Source organism: Dasypus novemcinctus, chromosome 22 (assembly GCF_030445035.2).
Source record: "Dasypus novemcinctus isolate mDasNov1 chromosome 22, mDasNov1.1.hap2, whole genome shotgun sequence".
Lineage (NCBI taxonomy): Eukaryota > Metazoa > Chordata > Mammalia > Cingulata > Dasypodidae > Dasypus > Dasypus novemcinctus.
Window position 1 is genome coordinate 38,448,151 of NC_080694.1, and position 17,772 is coordinate 38,465,922.

The window sequence follows — 17,772 nt, forward strand, 5'->3', positions numbered from 1 at the left end:
ACTGCCATGCCCTGTGAGTAAAGTCAATGGAAATCTGGAGCAACCCAATCCAGGAAGGCCTAACAATGGCCCAGAATCTTCAGGAATGAAGGTTTGGGGCACCCCACCAGGCAGCAGAAGTGCTTGCTCAGGGTAAGGGAAACATGGAATGAGGATATGAACTTCAACTATGTGACCAGTTACAGAAATGAGTATGGTAATGGTTATGAATTATTTCTTCCTTGCTTTGTTGCAAGCCCCAGATTTGAGTCTCCACTCTGCCTCTATGTGACCTTGGACAAATAACTTATTCCTCCAAACTTCATTTTCCTCATCTGATTAATGGGTATTACAATGATACCTACTTCAAATCCATGTACAACACAGTGACTCAAAAGGGTAAACTCTGTATGATTGTGCTATTATGAACTAAATATATTGTGTAAACTCATGGAATTAATAATAAGAATATAGGTTATCAGAAAATAGAATAATATAATAGCAGAGCTATTATATTGGTATGACGGTGGTTGAAAGAGAAAGTCTAAGATCATGTAAATTACTAGAAGAAAAACAAAAAAATGTAACATGTGACTGTATAACAGTGAAATGTCACGTAAAATATGAATATGGATAATATTACACATATAATATAGTTTTTACAAGATATAAATACAAATACACTAGAGAGAAGGAAATGGAATAGCAGCTATATACAACAGGGGAAGCATAGAGAGATTGAGAGGTGATGAGCTTTGTTCATTTGTTTGGTTGGTTTTTGTTTTTTATTGTCATTACTGGAAAAATGAAAATGTTCTAGAAATGATTGAAGTGATGAATGCACAACTATATGATTATACTGAATACTATTGATTATGCACTTTGGATGGATTTATGCTTTAATATGTATCAATAAAATTGATTCATTTAATTAAAAAAGAAACAATAGTTTAAGCTTAAAAAAAAAAAAACCACAGTGACTGGCATCTGGATTCCCTTAAAAGAAGTTTCATTGTCATGGTCATCATCATTACTTAATCAACTAACTCTAAGGACCATGAACTACAGCCAGACATTGTTCAAGGCAGCAAGAACTCAAAGGTTAATGACGTTGCTAGAGTCACAGGGAGAAGGAGGAAGAGATGTGATATGGGGGCATTTTTGAGATTTGGAGTTGTCCTGAATGATATTGCGGGGACAGATGAAGAACATTGTATATCCCGCCTTAACCCTCTGGATGGACTGGGGGAGAGGGTCAATTACAACGTAAACTATGGTCCACGTGGCGTGGCAGTGCTCCAGGTGTATTCACCAGATGCAATGAATGTGCCTCACTGATGAAAGGGAGGTTAATGTGGGCGGAGCGGGGCAGGGGGAGTGGGGTACATGGGAACCTCTTATGTTTTTTAACCTAACATTTTGTGTGATCTGTTTATCTTTTTTTTTAAAGACTATTTTAAAAAAGGTTAATGGCAAAGATCTTTTCCTCAACAGAAAAGACAGATACATAGAATGGGAAAGACAATATCTGACTGTCTACTTTAAAGAGGTTATTACCAGGTTTAAGCAAGAAAGTATAAGGAAGCAGCCAGGGAAAAGCATAAATGTTGCTGTGTAAGTGTTCATATAGTGAGGTGTAATATTTTTTCTTTGGCAAAATATAGCAACTTGGAAAAATCATGAAAATAGTTTTAATCCAGTCGTTCTCTCCAAAAACTAGGTCTCATTCTACCACTCAATGGGAATTATTCTCATTTAACTTAAAATAGCAGTTTTCTGCTTGTTCACCAGGAAGCTCAAGCCATCTGAATCTTACTCGGTTCTGTTAGGAACTGATATATTACTGATATTTTTCTTCAGTAGCATCCTTTCTCAAAAGTATTGTGTATACTCACATATATGAGCCTGCCGCTAATTTAGAAAGTGAGAGTAATGGGGGTTACCAAGTTTTTAATGCCAAATATATAATCCATTTCCTTTTTTTTTGGAATTTTTAAATTGATAGATATTAATAAAGTGTACAATTCATCCAAAGCATACAATCAATGATATTTGGTATAATCACATAGTTTCATTTATTTCAAACCTAATGCCTAGGTTTAATAAGCTTCATTTTACAGATTAGCGAGTCTGTGACTGGCCGAGATCACAGAGTGGCCAGGGGTGGAGCTGCGTGCAGCCTCCTGTCTGACTCCACCCACCTCGTGCAATCTCTTGCTGACGGAGGAGGTTCCTCTCCTGGCAGGTGCTTAGAAGAGAGCAATTGTTGAGCAGAGATATTTCCTGTTCACTTTGATTACGCATCTTCAAGTGCTCTTATCAAAGCATTCATTCCAGAATCTCTAAATAGCAGCTGCAAGAGCAGCAACATTCCAGAATCCCGTGTTGGCTGTGAAAGAGGCAGAGGGAGCAAGGAGCCTTAAGAATTCTCCTTTTCCCACATGACCTCTATCTTAATCATCTACAAATATAGATAAATCCCGGGAGCAGATATAATATATATCAAGAATTCATTTTATTTTTATTTGTGTATTATAAGCACTGTATCATCTGCGTCATCCTCAGAATAAACCTGTCTCAAATTTCCTAGCAGGGTTTTCCTTACCTGCCCCCAGACCAGAACAAAGTTTATTCAAGGGTAAAGAGCCCTGTGCAAAACAGAGGTAACAATAAATGCTTGTTGAGTTGGATTGTCATGAAAGTTTAATTTCAACAGTCTCTTACCTTCCATATCTTTTTTTTTTTTCCAAATTGAATGTCATAACAGTAAAATGGGCAAAGCCATGCACAGGTATTTGCAAAGAAAGAAATACAAATGATCAGCAATGACATGTGAAAAAAAATGTTCAACCATTGCAGTGATGAAAGGAATACAAATAAATGGGAAGAGAAACTAATGTCTGTTAAATTGACAAAAATATTGTGAAATGATAATGCCTAGCTGCTGATGGGACCATTAAATTACTCAGTGTTTCTGGGAAACAATTTGGTGGCATGTATCAAGAGCCTTAAAAATTTGGTCATTCTTGTCACCAAGAGTTTCCTTTTAGGAATTTACCATGAGGAAAGAAGCATGGCTGTAGACAAAGATAAAACAGTAAGGAAATTCACTGTAGCAGTACCTCCTATTATTTCGCTATTAATAACAGTCTAAATGTCCCAAGTATAACCTGATAAATACATCATGGTCCATCAACAGAAGAATACAATGCAGTCATTAAAAGGCATGTTGTAAAACAATTCTAACTGGGCAGGAGCACATGGTCCTTTCTGCTGGTGCATGTATATGTGTGTATCTGCATCATTTCCACATATAAAAAATCACGGGTAATTCCCCTCATCATGATCCTTCTACTCTTTTCATTTGAAGCTATAATTTCAACATACCTGATAAGTATCTTTCTCAGATTTGTAAGTTTTCAGATTGTTCGTTTGCTGGTTGAGCCCTGAAACCCAGCAGAGTGGTGTCCTTCCACCATGACACAAGCACAAGGTGTGCATAGACCACCTCCCTGAGTTGGCCAATGAATTGAGACTTCCTGGCCATGGCGGACCAACACTGTGGTAGGTTGAATTACGTTCTTAATCTTAATCCCATTCTATGGGTGTGAACCCATTGTCAACAGGGCCTTCTGAAGATGTTATAATGTATTGAGTTAAGGGGTGGCCCACTGAAGCACGTTGGGCTTTCATCTGGATTCCTGCAGCCCTTTATAAGCAGAATGAAATTCAAGCAGAGTCATGGAGAGGAGCCAGAAGCTGGTAGTCAACAGAACCCAGGAGAGAAAGAAGAGGATGCGGCCATGTGCATTGCCATGTGATGGAAAAGCCGAGGATCGCTGGCAGCCAGCACAGAAAGCTCCGCCTTGATGACACCTCAGTTTTGGATATCTCCTAATCCCAATACCCTGAGCCTGTAAATCCATGCTGTTTAAGTGAACTCATTTCATGGTATTTGCAATCGCAGCCAGGAAACCAAGACAGCCCCTGCTAGTGAAGCTGACCTTGCTCGGTTTCTTCTCTGTGTGAGCAAACATTGCTCCATTTAGTGTCTGTGCTTTTTTGGTAACCCCACCACTGTACTGGAGTAGGCTGACATCAGTTTGGTGTCCCTTCTGACTTATAGTTTGGTGCAGGGAGCAAGACGTCCACAACATTAATTTCCAAGTGGGGAATATTTGTTTTGGTGTCCTTAGAGGGAAAGATAAGGAAGTCTAGAAACACAGTTGAGAAGAGGCCCTTATCAGCGTTACAGTTGTCAAAAGCTCAGGTTCTGGAGTCTGCCTGGCTTTCAACTTGACCCTGCCATGTGTGTGATCTTGAAAAAAGTTACTAACTGGCCTCCATTTCCTCATCTGAAGAAGGAGGATCATCAGAGAACAGGTGCAGAATCCCTTATCTGAAATCCTTGAATACGGATGTGCTGGAGAATTTAGAATTTCTTGATTTTAGAAAAGTAATAGAGTTTATATTTCATAACACCTCCCCATGGGGGTTGTGCAACACCCACCAATTGCATTAATATTTCTGCACTGAAGCAAATTAATATTCACCAAGGTGGAATAAATTAAGGCTATAAATAGTCTCATCAGAGGGGGGCGGGGCAAGATGGTGGCTGAGTGAGCTTACCTGACGGTCTCTCCTGCAAAGAAGTGGCTGGGCAGCGTTGGAGGTTCTCCGGGACCAGCTGTTTCGGGATTTTTGCAGGGCAGGAAGTGTCTGGACATCGATTTGGTGGGAAGGTAACAGAGAGGATTAGTCTATAAGATATAATTGAAACTCTATTGCACGGAGGTGAGAGCTGCGCACTTCGCTCCCTCCTGGGGTGGGTGGAGCTGCGGAACTGGCGCTTCGGCCCCGCTTTTTGGAGGCTCTGCGGTACTGGGGAATTCGCGAGCCCTGGGCAGGCTGTTAGGGGGTTGACAGGATGGGATGCCTTTGCGGACCGATTTGGGGAGAGAAACAGAGGTTTTGTTGCCAAGCAGGGAATTTTTGATTGCGGACACAAGTAATAGCGCTTCTGCCTGGAGCCCCCCCCCCCCCCCCCCCCGCCCCGCCCCGCCAAGCCTGGCTGCCGATCTGCAGTGGACTTAGATTGCTGGCAATAAATGGACGTAACCGGGAGGCTGTTACGGAGTGTGGGGGCGGGGACGGGACACGTCTGGAAGCCGATTGGGGGAATATTTTGCGAAGCGTGGGAATTTCGGGTTTGGACTCTGCTGTCGGCGTTTCTGGCTGGAGCCCCACTCCCGGGCCTGGCTTCTGATCTGCGCCATTAAATTGGCTGCAGTGTAGAGGCGCCCTCAGGTGGCCATTCCTGGGACTTACAGGGTGGGAGGTATCCTGAAGCCGAATTGATGATACATCCACAGAATAGACCCCAGTGAGTGAGTGAATTGCGGGGTTCAGACACATAAGATAGAGTTTGCGGATCTGAATTCCCCCATAGGGCTGGCACCCAGCTGCAGGGATCCCTGAAGGCTGTGATGCACTGTGGTGCTCCCAGGCTCCCTGTTGACCAGATTTGAGGTTGCCAGGTCTGAGTCCCCTAAACCCTGGTGGCCCACACCCCAGAGACTCACACCTCTTGAGTCTTCAATATCTCAGATTTTCCATCCCTGAATCCATCACGCCCTGAGGTCCATCTGAGGTCCTTGAATGTCCTAGCCCTCAACGTTTGCGTTTTTTCTTTTTTGTTTTGTTTTGTTTTTATTTTCATGTTATCTTATTTTTTATTTTTTTAATGTCCTGATTGCTAATATTGCATTATCCCCTAGTCTTTTCTCCCAGCGTATCCCCCAAAGTCTTTTTTTTTTCAGTTATTTAGGGTTTTTTTTTTGGTTGTTGTTGCTGTTGTGGTTGGTATATATCCTTTTTTTCCTTTTCCCTACCTGTTCCCCACCCTTTACCCACCCCCTTTTTTTTCTTCCTTTCTTCTCTTTTTTTTTTTTTCCTGTTTTTTCTCTCTCTCTTGTCCCTCATTTTCTTCTTATTTTATCTTAATTATACAATAGGTGCTGCAGGGAACACCTCATATTTGCTGGGTTTCCTCATCCTCCACTGCCTCATTACTGTGTGAATTGATTTTGGCTACCTACACTATCCCCTTTCCCCTACATATTGATGTCCTCCATCATCTACTGTCTCTCCTAGATTCTACCTCCCTTTCTTTGATCCACAAAGTATCTAACTCTTAATTTCTAATACCTTTGTTTTGTTTTCTGTCTGTTACCCACTCTTGAAATTATTACCTTTCTTTTCTCTTTCCCTCTCTCATGAAAATACTGGCTTTTTAATTCATACCATATTCCTCCCATATTCAGTCGACTACCTCATTATAGGTACTCTACCTACTGCTATAACTCTACACAACTTACATGAATCTAATATCCATCCTCCCATATCTCATATTGTTGCTCTGTTAACATTTATCACCAATACTACTTTACACTTTTTCCTTGCTTACACAATTGCCCTTCCCTGGCCCTAATACTTTCCTTTAAAGTGAACTCAACCAGCAATAAGAAATTAGAATAAGAAGAACAAAGTGACAAAGAGAAGATATAACACTTACGCATAAACAACTGCTAATTAATCCCCAAGACTAGACAAAGAAGCTAAGGAACTGATTAAACCCGTCAAGATAAAATGATGACCAAACAGCAACAAAAATCTACAAACCAAACCAGTAATCAGGAAAACATGGCTGAATCCAATGAACAAACTAAAAATAAGGAAGGGGAGCAGAACTTCACACAAGTAATGAAAGACCTCAGAACATTTATCAATGACAAATTTAATGAAGTAAAGGAAGAGGTTAACAACATGAAGACAACACTTGGAGGGGAAATTGCAGACATACGCAAAAAGATAACAGATATGATGGGAATGAACACCACAGTTCAAGAAATCAAAAATACACTTGCAGCAAATATCAGCAGACTAGAAGAGGCAGAGCAGAGAATTAGTGATGTGGAAGACAGTACATCGGAAATCAAACAGATAGTAGAATTGGTCGATAAAAAGATAGAAAAAATCCAGCTAGGACTTAGGTACCTGAATGATCATGCAAAATGCTCAAACATACATATTATAGGCATTCCAGAAGGAGAAGAGAAGGGAAAAGGGTCAGAAGGAGTGTTGCAGGAAATAATGGCTGAAAACTTCCCAAATCTACTGAAAGAGACAGAAGTACATATCCAAGAAGCACGGCACACCCCAATCATCATAAACCCCAACAGGCCCACCTCAAGACATATACTTGTCAAATTATCCAACACTCAAGGCAAAGAGAAAATTCTAAAAGCAGCAAGAGAAAAGAAAACCATCACATACAAGGGAAGCTCCATAAGATTAAGTGCTGATTTCTCATCTGAAACCATGGAGGCAAGAAGGCAGTGGTATGATATAGTCAAGGTACTAAAGGAAAAAAATTTCCAACCAAGAATACTCTATCCAGCTAAACTAGCATTCAAAAATGATGGAGAGTTCAAAATATTCACAGATAAACAGAAACTGAAAGAGTATGCCAACAAGAAACCTCCCCTTCAAGAAATTCTAAAAGGAGTTCTGCAGGAAGAAATGAAAAAACAGGACAGGCAGAGTTGGAGGAGAGTGTAAGAGCAACAAAAAAGACAAAAAGAGAAGGGAAAAAAAATCAAACAAAATATGACAAACACAAGTCCAATCAAAATATGGCTAACACAAATAATTCCTTGAAAGTAATAACACTGAATGTCAACAGATTAAACTCACCTATCAAAAGATTCAGACTGGGACATTGGATAAGGAAATATGACCCATCTATATGCTGTCTACAAGAGACACATCTTAGATCCAGAGACTCATGGCATGGAGGTTGAAAGTGAATGGTTGGAAAACAATCATACAAGCAAACAATAACTAAAAAAAGGCAGGAGTAGCTATATTAATATCAGACAAAATAGACTTTAAATGCAAAACAATTGTGAGAGACAAAGAAGGATACTACATTTTAGTGAAAGGGACAATCTGTCAAGAAGATCAAACAATCATAAATATTTATGCTCCTAACAAGGGCGCCTCTAAATACGTGAGGCAAACGCTGGAAAAACTAAGTGAAAGAATAGATGCATCTACAATTATAGTGGGGGATTTTAATACACCACTATCAACTCTGGACAGAACATCTCAAAAGAGAATTACTAAAGAAACAAAACATTTGAACAGTATATTAGAGGAGCTGGATCTAATAGACATATATAGATCATTACACCCAAACACAGCAGGATATACATTTTTCTCAAGTGCACATGGATCATTCTCCAAGATAGACCATATGCTAGGTCACAAAGAAAGGCTTAATGAATTCAGAAAGATCGAAATCATACAAAATAATATCTCTGACCACAGTGGAGTGAAACTGGAAATCTGCAAGGGTCAGAGGCCCAGATTTCACACAATTATTTGGAAATTAAGCAACACACTCTTAGAAAAACAGTGGGTCAAAGAGGAAATCTCAAAAGAAATCAACGGCTACCTTGAAACAAATGATAATGATAACACAACATACCAAAATTTATGGGATGCAACAAAAGCAGTACTGAGGGGGAAATTTATAGCCATAAATTCATATATCAAAAAAGAAGAAAGAGCAAAAATTGAAGAACTAACTGCACATTTGAGGGAATTAGGAAAAAAACAGCAAAGTAATCCAACAGGAAGAAGGAAGGAAATAACAAAGATAAGAGCAGAATTAAATGAAATAGAAAATAAGAAAGCACTTGAAAAGATAAACAAGACCAAGAGCTGGTTTTTTGAGAAGATCAACAAAATTGACAAACCTTTAGCAAGACTAACAAAGAAAAAAAGAGAGAAGATGCAAATACACAAAATAAGAAATGAGAAAGGAGATATCACCACTGACCCCACAGAAATAAAGACTATCATAAGAGGATACTTTGAAAAACTATATTCCAACAAAAATGACAATTCAGAGGAAATAGACAAATTCCTAGAAACACATAAGCAGCCCATATTGATGAAAGAAGAAATTGATGATCTCAACAAACCATCCGACAAGTAAAGAGATAGAATCCATCATTAAAAACCTCTCAACTAAGAAGAGACCAGGACCAGACGGCTTCACAGGTGAATTCTACAAAACATTCCGGAAAGAACTAACACCAATCCTGCTGAAACTATTCCAAAAAATCGAAACAGAAGGAACATTGCCTAACTCCTTCTATGATGCCAACATTACCCTAGTACCAAAGCCAAACAAAGACACCACAAGAAAGGAAAATTACAGACCAATTTCTCTAATGAACCTACATGCAAAAATACTTAACAAAATACTTGCTAATCATATTCAACAACACATTAAACGAATTATACACCACAACCAAGTGGGATTCATTCCAGGTATGCAAGGATGGTTCAACATAAGAAAATCAATCAATGTAATACACCATATAAACAGATTGAAGGAAAAAAAGCACATGATTCTATCTATAGATGCAGAAAAAGCATTTGACAAAATACAGCACCCTTTCTTGATAAAAACACTCCAAAAGGTTGGAATACAAGGAAATTTTTTGAACATGATAAAGAGTATATATGAAAAACCTACAGCCAACATTGTTTACAATGGAGAAATTCTAAAATCCTTCCCTCTAAAGTCAGGAACAAAACAAGGATGTCCATTGTCTCCCCTTCTATTTAACATTGTCTTAGAAGTACTTGCTCGAGCACTGAGGCAAGAACCAGATATAAAAGGCATTCAAATTGGAAAGGAAGAAGTCAAACTTTCATTATTTGCAGATGACATGATCCTACACATAGAAAACCCTGAGAGATCTACAACAAAGCTTCTAGAACTCATAAATGAGTTTAGTAAAGTTACAGGTTATAAGATCAATGCGCAAAAATCAGTAGCATTTCTGTACACCAATAATGAGCAAGATCAGAAGGAAATCAAGAAACAAATACCATTTACAATAGTAAATAAAAAAATCAAATATTTAGGAATAAATTTAACTAAAGATGTAAAAAACTTATACACTGAGAACTATACAAGACTGCTCAAGGAAATCAAAGAAGACCTAAATAAATGGAAGAATATTCCTTGTTCATGGATAGGGAGACTAAATATTATTAAGATGTCTATCCTACCAAAACTGATCTACACATTCAATGCAATCCCAATAAAAATCAACACGGCCTTCTTTAAGGAACTAGAAAAACTATGAAATTTATTTGGAAAGGAAAGAGGCTCCGAATAGCCAAAGACATATTGAAAAAGAAAAACGAAATTGGAGGAATCACACTACCTGACTTCAAAACATACTACAAAGCTACAGTAGTGAAAACAGCATGGTATTGGCATAAGGAGAGACACACAGACCAATGGAATCGAATTGAAAGTTCTGATATAGAACCTCATATATATAGCCATATAATATTCAATAAAGCCACCAAACCCTCTCAACTGGGAGAGAATGGCCTATTCAACAAATGGTGCCTGGAGAACTGGATATCCATATTGAGAAGAATGAAAGAGGATTACCATCTCACACCTTATACAAAGATCAACTCAAGATGGATCAAAGACCTAAATATAAGAGCCAAGACCATAAAGACCTTGGAAAGCAGTGTAGGGAAACATCTACAGGACTTTGTAATAGGAAATGGCTTCATGAATATCACACCAAAAGAAAGAGCACCAAAAGAACTAATAGATAAATGGGACTTCCTCAAAATTAAAGCCTTCTGCACCTCAAAGGAGTTTGTCAAGAAAGTAAAAAGGGAACCCACACAATGGGAGAAAATATTTGGCAACCATATCTCTGATAAGAGACTTATAACTTGCATATATAAAGAACTCATATATCTTGAAAATAAAAAGATAAACAACCCATTTAAAAAATGGGAAAAAGATTTAAACAGACACTTCTCCAAAGAAGAAATACAAATGGCTAAAAAGCACATGAAAAAAATGCTCCAAATCTTTACCTATCAGGGAAATGCAAATCAAAACTACAATGAGATACCATCTTACTCCCATAAGATTGGCAGCTATGAGAAAAACAAAGAATACAAATGCTGGAGAGGATGTGAAGAAAGGGGAACACTCATCCACTGCTGGTGGGAATGCAGAAGGATCCAACCATTCTGGAGGACAGTTTGGCGGTTTCTCAAAAAATTAACCATAGATTTGCCATATGACCCAGCAATACCACTGCTGGATATATACCCAGCAGAACTGAAAACAAGGACACAAACTGATATATGCACACCAATGTTCATAGCAGCATTGTTCACTATCGCCAAAAGTTGGAATCAACCCAAATGCCCATCAACAGATGAGTGGATCAATAAAATGTGCTATATACATACAATGGAATACTACTCGGCTCTAAGAACAAATACACTACAAACACGCGTGATAACATGGATGGATCTTGAGAACCTTATGCTGAGTGAAGCAACCCAGGCATTGAAGGACAAATACTACATGACCTCAATGATATGAAATAAGCAAGGTGCCTCAGAGAGCTAGAGACTGGAAGATAGGCTTACAGGAAATCGGGGGGTGGAGGAAGGATGTGAGCCGACGTCTGCAGGGGTGGAATCTATGATGAGCTGGCGGTAAGTATGAGCACAAAGAAGAGATAAAATGGGGGCAAGGGGTTGCCTTTGGGTGGGTCTTTGTGGGTTTGAAGGGGGCTGGGGATGGGCGGATGGGTAATAGTGCCCAAAAAATTGGGGGGAGGGAGGGGCAACATATGAACATAGGAGAGTGTCAGATGTTGGTTGAGAGTAAAATGCTGAGAAAACTGTATCAAAATATAATTAAGAGGGTTACCTGTTTAGGATGCTCAGAGGGGATGGTCTGATGTGGAACGGACTCCTGGGGAATGTCTGAATGCTCATTTTGCCAGAGTGGGTTGTACCATTGGGTAGAGACCCAAGTAGTGAGAGTTGGGGTGGACCCACATCCTGGGGAGGACTAATGCCATCAATAGAGGGAACTGTATCTCTCAAGAGAAAGGATGGCTCCCAGGGCATTAGGGCAGTTGAGCAAGTCAGGCCCTGAACACTGTTGCAAGTATCTCTGGATGTGGCTCCTCGGGAAATGGAGATTGGCTGTCGCTGTGGGCCCCAAGGGGAGGGGAAAATGGATGTTGAATGGATGGAACCAAGGTAAATGTGGGGGTAAGAGAGGAGTTTCGCGAGAGTACACAAGGATGGATATAAAACATGTAATATTACACCAAAAACATATAGGGGACGACAGACTAATAATGTAAACCATAATGTAAAACATAGGATAGCTAAAAATTTAGAAAACTGTATATCCTAAAGTATGGACCACAATGTAAGCACAGATGTCATCTTGTTTGAAAGCTATTGTCTCAGAGCCTGTACATCAGTTTAAATAAATATGATATGAATAAGTTATAAGAATATCGCTGTGGAAGGAAATAGGTTTTATGGTGGATGTGTGGGAGGGAGCACTGTATATTGTATATATGAATTACTGTGATCTAAGGCTCTTGTGAAGAGAAGCTCAATAATTAGGTAAAAAGAAAAGAAAAAGATAGGATGTAGAATTTTTCCAAATCAATACATATTCTATATCTAACCTTTAAACCCATCGCTATATTCCATTCTACTAGTAAGGGATCCTGACATTATATTGGGCTTCACTTTTCAGGAAGTTTTGGATCACAGAGTGGTTCAACAATGGCAGCGGAGGAATACTGGTATAGGATGTTATTGACAGGTGATATATGGTTGACAGGGAGCTATACAGGGTATATGTCCAGGGTACATGGTAATGTTTGGATATACTCATAGTGGCAACAATTAAAAACAGCAGCTGGGGGTTACTGGGTTCCTGGCTGGGGGTGCTCTGTCGTGGTCCCTAGGGGGAGCAGCAGCAGTCCCCCAGGTGCAATGGTAAGGACCAGGAAGGAATGAGGGTCCAACAGTGAGCCCCTGATACTAATGACTATGCTTGTGAGCCTATACGCCTGAAATAAGAACAAGGCCTAGAGCAGCACTGTGCCTAGGAGTTCCCTCCTGACAGCCTTCATGTTACTCAAATGTGGCCAGTCTCGAAGCCAAACTCAGCATGTAAATGCAATGCATTCCCCCCAGCGTGGGACATGACACCCGGGGATGAGCCTCCCTGGCACCGAGGGATCACTACCAAGTACCAGCTGATGATGCAACTAGAAAATGACCTTGGAGTTGTCCTGGGTGGTGCTTCAGGGACAATTACTGGACATTGTAGATCCTCCCAGGGCCCACTGGATGGAACGTGGGAGAGTATGGGCTATGATGTGGACCGTTGACCATGAGGTGCAGCGATGCCCAGAGATGTACTTACCAAATGCAATGGATGTGTCATGATGATGAGAGAGAGTGTTGCTGTGGGGAGAGTAGTGGGGTGGGGGCGGTGGGGTTGAATGGGACCTCATATTTTTTTAATGTAATATTTTTTAAAAATGAATAAAAATAAATAAATAAATAAAATAAATCACCAAGTGCTAATTAAAAAAAATAAATAGTCTCATCAGTTTAGATTAGGGTTTTCTATCAGTTAGTGTGGCAGTTTGGAGATTTCCTAGAAGATGCTGCTCTTAAAGCAAATCCATTCCTGTGCATATAAACCTATTGCAGGTGGAATCTTTTGATTACATTACTTCAGTTAAGGACCTTTGATTCAGTTGCATGACCCAGGGTGAGTCTTAATCCTCTTACTGGAGTCCTTAATAAACAGAGGAATTAAAAAGCTGCAGACACAGAAGAAAGCTGCAGAGACAGAGAAGAACCCAGAAGCTGAGAGGAAGCCACTTTAGCCAGAAGCTGAAAGTAACGAGGCCCGGAGAAGAGAGGAGAGAAAAGAGGACACTGCCATGAGCCTGATCGCCCACAGCTGCAGATCTGGGAGAATGTGAGAATGCAGGGACAGGCAGATGCTGCCATTGTGCCCCGCCATGAGCCTGATCGCCTGCAGCTGCAACTCAGGGAAGAGCATTTCCTGATGATGCCTTGATTCAGATACTTTCAGGCCTCAGGTCTGTAAGCTTTTAACCTAATAAATTCCCATTGTAAAAAACAACCCATTTCTGGTATAGTGCTCTCAGCAGCTCTTAGCAAACTAAAACAGTTGCAAAAATCAAAATCTCTCCCTTTTCAAAGTTTTGGGGGGATCTCAGAGTTGCAGGTGTGGGGATTATGGCCCAGGGCTGCCTTATAAGGCTCTTAGGAGGATTAAATAAATGCATAGTTTCTCACACATAATAGGAACTCAGTACATTTTGGCTATTCTTATTTATTCCAATAGAGAAAAGCATACAGACTACCTTAAAGATAAATATTTCTGTGCCAAAATTACTGCTAGGTCAATTTGCTACTTCAGGGAATAGAAATCTCTCCATCATACCTCTTCAGCAGAATTCTGATAGATCCAGCAGACACCACCAGTAGAGGGAAGCCAAGAAAATATACCCAGGGACCTGACCTAAAGAATGGAAAAGTTATTTTATTCCAACTACCACCTGGCAGTCCAGCAAAATGTACACTCAAATAATTTGCCTTACACGTGACAAGTGCAAATCCCATAACTAACAGCTGGAAGTCCGTGAACCAACTGGATATGGAGGAATATACTGAAACCTGAGCCTAGGGTGTAAGCTACAACATGAAATTAGGATCCTCTCTTCATAACATGTAATGAATTCCCTCCGTTCTTTACCATACTTTTGATTTCTTCCCTAATGTCTTTCCTTCAGCTTTTTAAAATCTCTGCAATTTTATCAAGATGAAATCATGAAAGCAATCTGATCTGAGGAAGAAGTTAAATAAAAGGTGCAATTTTTTCCCATGCTGCAGGGAAATTTTATACAATGTGTGTTGTTCCTTTCAAACTAGACTTTCCCTCTCAGAATCCCTGAGCAATTTGTTCTACTTTAATCAGATACTGCAATTTGTTGCCCTTTTCATCATGGGGAAATTGACCAGAATGATCTACAGAGCCCACCTCTTCCCTAGCATACATGGTCTTTAAACAAACAAAAATAATTCTGCTTGTAGTTTATCATAGAAGTTATAGATCCATTTAGAAACCATGTAATTTGCATATTGTGTCTCCAGAATAACTAAGCATTGGTTGTGATAATAAAGAGGGAAACAAGGATAGCAGATAGGTCTACTGCAACTTGCCCATTGAAGCAATTATTTGAAAGTCTTAATATCCTATCAATCTGCATCGAATTTTTAAAAAAGAAGGGAAAACTTTAGTGTCCATATTCAACAGTTGGCTGAAAATATTTCAAAAGTCTAGTCCATTTTCTACATGAAAGCCAAGCAATATTCAGAAGCAAAGTCTTTTTTCTTTCATTAAACAATTATATTAACTAAGTTGTTTATTGTCTCTCTCCTCCCTCAAGAAAGCAAGCTTCATGAGAATAAGACTTCGTTTTGGTGTAGTCCCAGTTCTTAGAACTGTATCTGGCAGGTGCTTAATAAATATTTGTTGAATAAATTAATGAATGAATCTGAAGCAAGTAGATAATTTTTCCCATTTCCTACAAAAACAGCAGGAAGCTGGGTTTCTTTTCCTTTCTATCAGATATACACATAATATATGATAACAAGAACTCAAGGACTTTGTAGGCATCTCACACTTTCCTTGGGGTGAGTCTTCCAGAAACCTGGGAGATGGTGAGAAAGACTCAACTGGAAAGCTCAGTAAGCTGGCTGGCACCAGCTCTGCAAGATGCAAGGTGGTCTTGTCCACACAGCAGGGTGTGAAAAAGGTGAAACCCTAGCTGTCAGCCAGGGAGAGGTTAAATGGTTTTACACAGGAAGTAGCATGGCTTCCTGACTTCCACATAACAAGGGAGCAATTTCCAGGTTGCACCCAATCTAGAAGACAAAGCAAGAGGAAATAAAACCTGTCTCTTCCTACTGTAGTGAGGCAGAAACACAGAGACCAGACACAGGCAGCAGTGCCACGTAAAGGGAAAGCTTTGCCCACTATAATAAATGACTAAAGGACATTAGAGGAAAGCAGCCATGGTTGAACACAAATGATGATAACGAAACATTTGCCATTGGAGATGAAAAGTGATATATCCTCAGTGCTCCGTGTTAAAGGAGAGCACTAAATGTAACTGTGGGGCTATTTGTCACCCGCTGGCATGTGAAATGTAGATAAATGGCCTGAACCCCCTTTCAGGCTCTGGGGATGTGCAGAGCCCTCCCCAAGATTGAATCACATTCCAAGGAGCTGTATTCCCACACTCTCATCCCTGTTGACACTGCATGGAACAGACAAGAAAGCCTGCCCTTTGCTAAGCTGTCCTGGCACACGTGCATGGGTAAACTCATGCATTAACACGAAGCATTCCTGGGCATACTGAAGTCTCTACTGAATGTTTGTAGGTCACAGGATAGGTAGGGATGTCCCATTGCACAGTCTCAACAAACATTTAGAATCTGTCCCAAAAAAGACTTCTCCCCCACTTTGGATAGGTTTGTCACTCCTCTGTCCCTCCTCCTCTCCACTCCTTTCTCTTCTCTTCCCCTCACTCTCTGGAGGAGAGCCCGCTCTTATTTCTCACGGGAGCAGCTTAGTCCTTTCTTAGCTTGCTTGACTCCTGCCCTCCGAGTTCCACCTTGAATTCTTAAGGTATCTCCTTAAACAAAGGAGTTTTCTTCTTAAGAACACTTTTAGTAGCAGACAATAAAATTTTTACCCTGCAAGAAATGGAAAGCAACATTCCCAAGGAAACCTCTGTGATAAGACCAGAGTAACACATAGAGAAAGATAGTTATAATTAATAATAATAATAATAATGAAAGAGATATCTGGACCAAACCAGCCCAGCATCTTCTCTATAACTCACTAAGACTATCAGGATTAGAAATAAACATCAGAGCCCTACATTGTATTTGGTTTCCTTTTACATGTATATGAAACTATATTTTTACATTCCTGTATCATCAACTCCTTCTAATTTTATCCTAAGATAAGAGCACAGGAACTCGCTAATGAAGGCCTTTGCTATCTTTATGATGCTTCTTGTTAAAGAACTCCTTAAGACATCATGATGCATTGATTCCTGAAGCAGGTGGGCCGTGGCTAATGATGTCAGCCAATTCCTGGTACTCACTCGGAAGAACAAATATCTTGAACTCCTTAGAGAAAGTGACTTACTCCTTATTTCTGCATGGGTATGCCGCATGTTCTCAAAGGTGCTGCCATGGGAAGCGGACTTGGCCCAGTGGTTAGGGCGTCCGTCTACCACATGGGAGGTCCATGGTTCAAACCCCGGGCCTCCTTGACCCATGTGCAGTTGGCCTGGCACATGTGCAGTGCTGATGCGTACAAGGAGTGCCCTGCCAAGCAGGGGTGTCCCCGCATAGGGGAGCCCCACGCACCAGGAGTGCACCCTGTAAGGCGAGCCACCCAGAGTGAATGAAAGTGCAGCCTGCCCAGGAATGGCGCTGCACACACAGAGAGCTGACACAACAAGATGATGCAACAAAAAGAGACACAGATTCTCATGCAGGTGACAACAGAAGCAGACAAAGAAGACGCAGCAAATAGACACAGAGAACAGACAACCAGGGCCGGGGGAGGGGGGGGGGGTGAGGAGGAAGGGGAGAGAGAGGAAAAAAAAGGTGCTGCCATATAACAAAAGAACATTTTATTAAGAAACAAGAGCAACTTAAAAAAAAAAGTGCACTTGCAACAGACCAAATCCTATAATCTAGAGCAGACCATTTGTGGCCCCA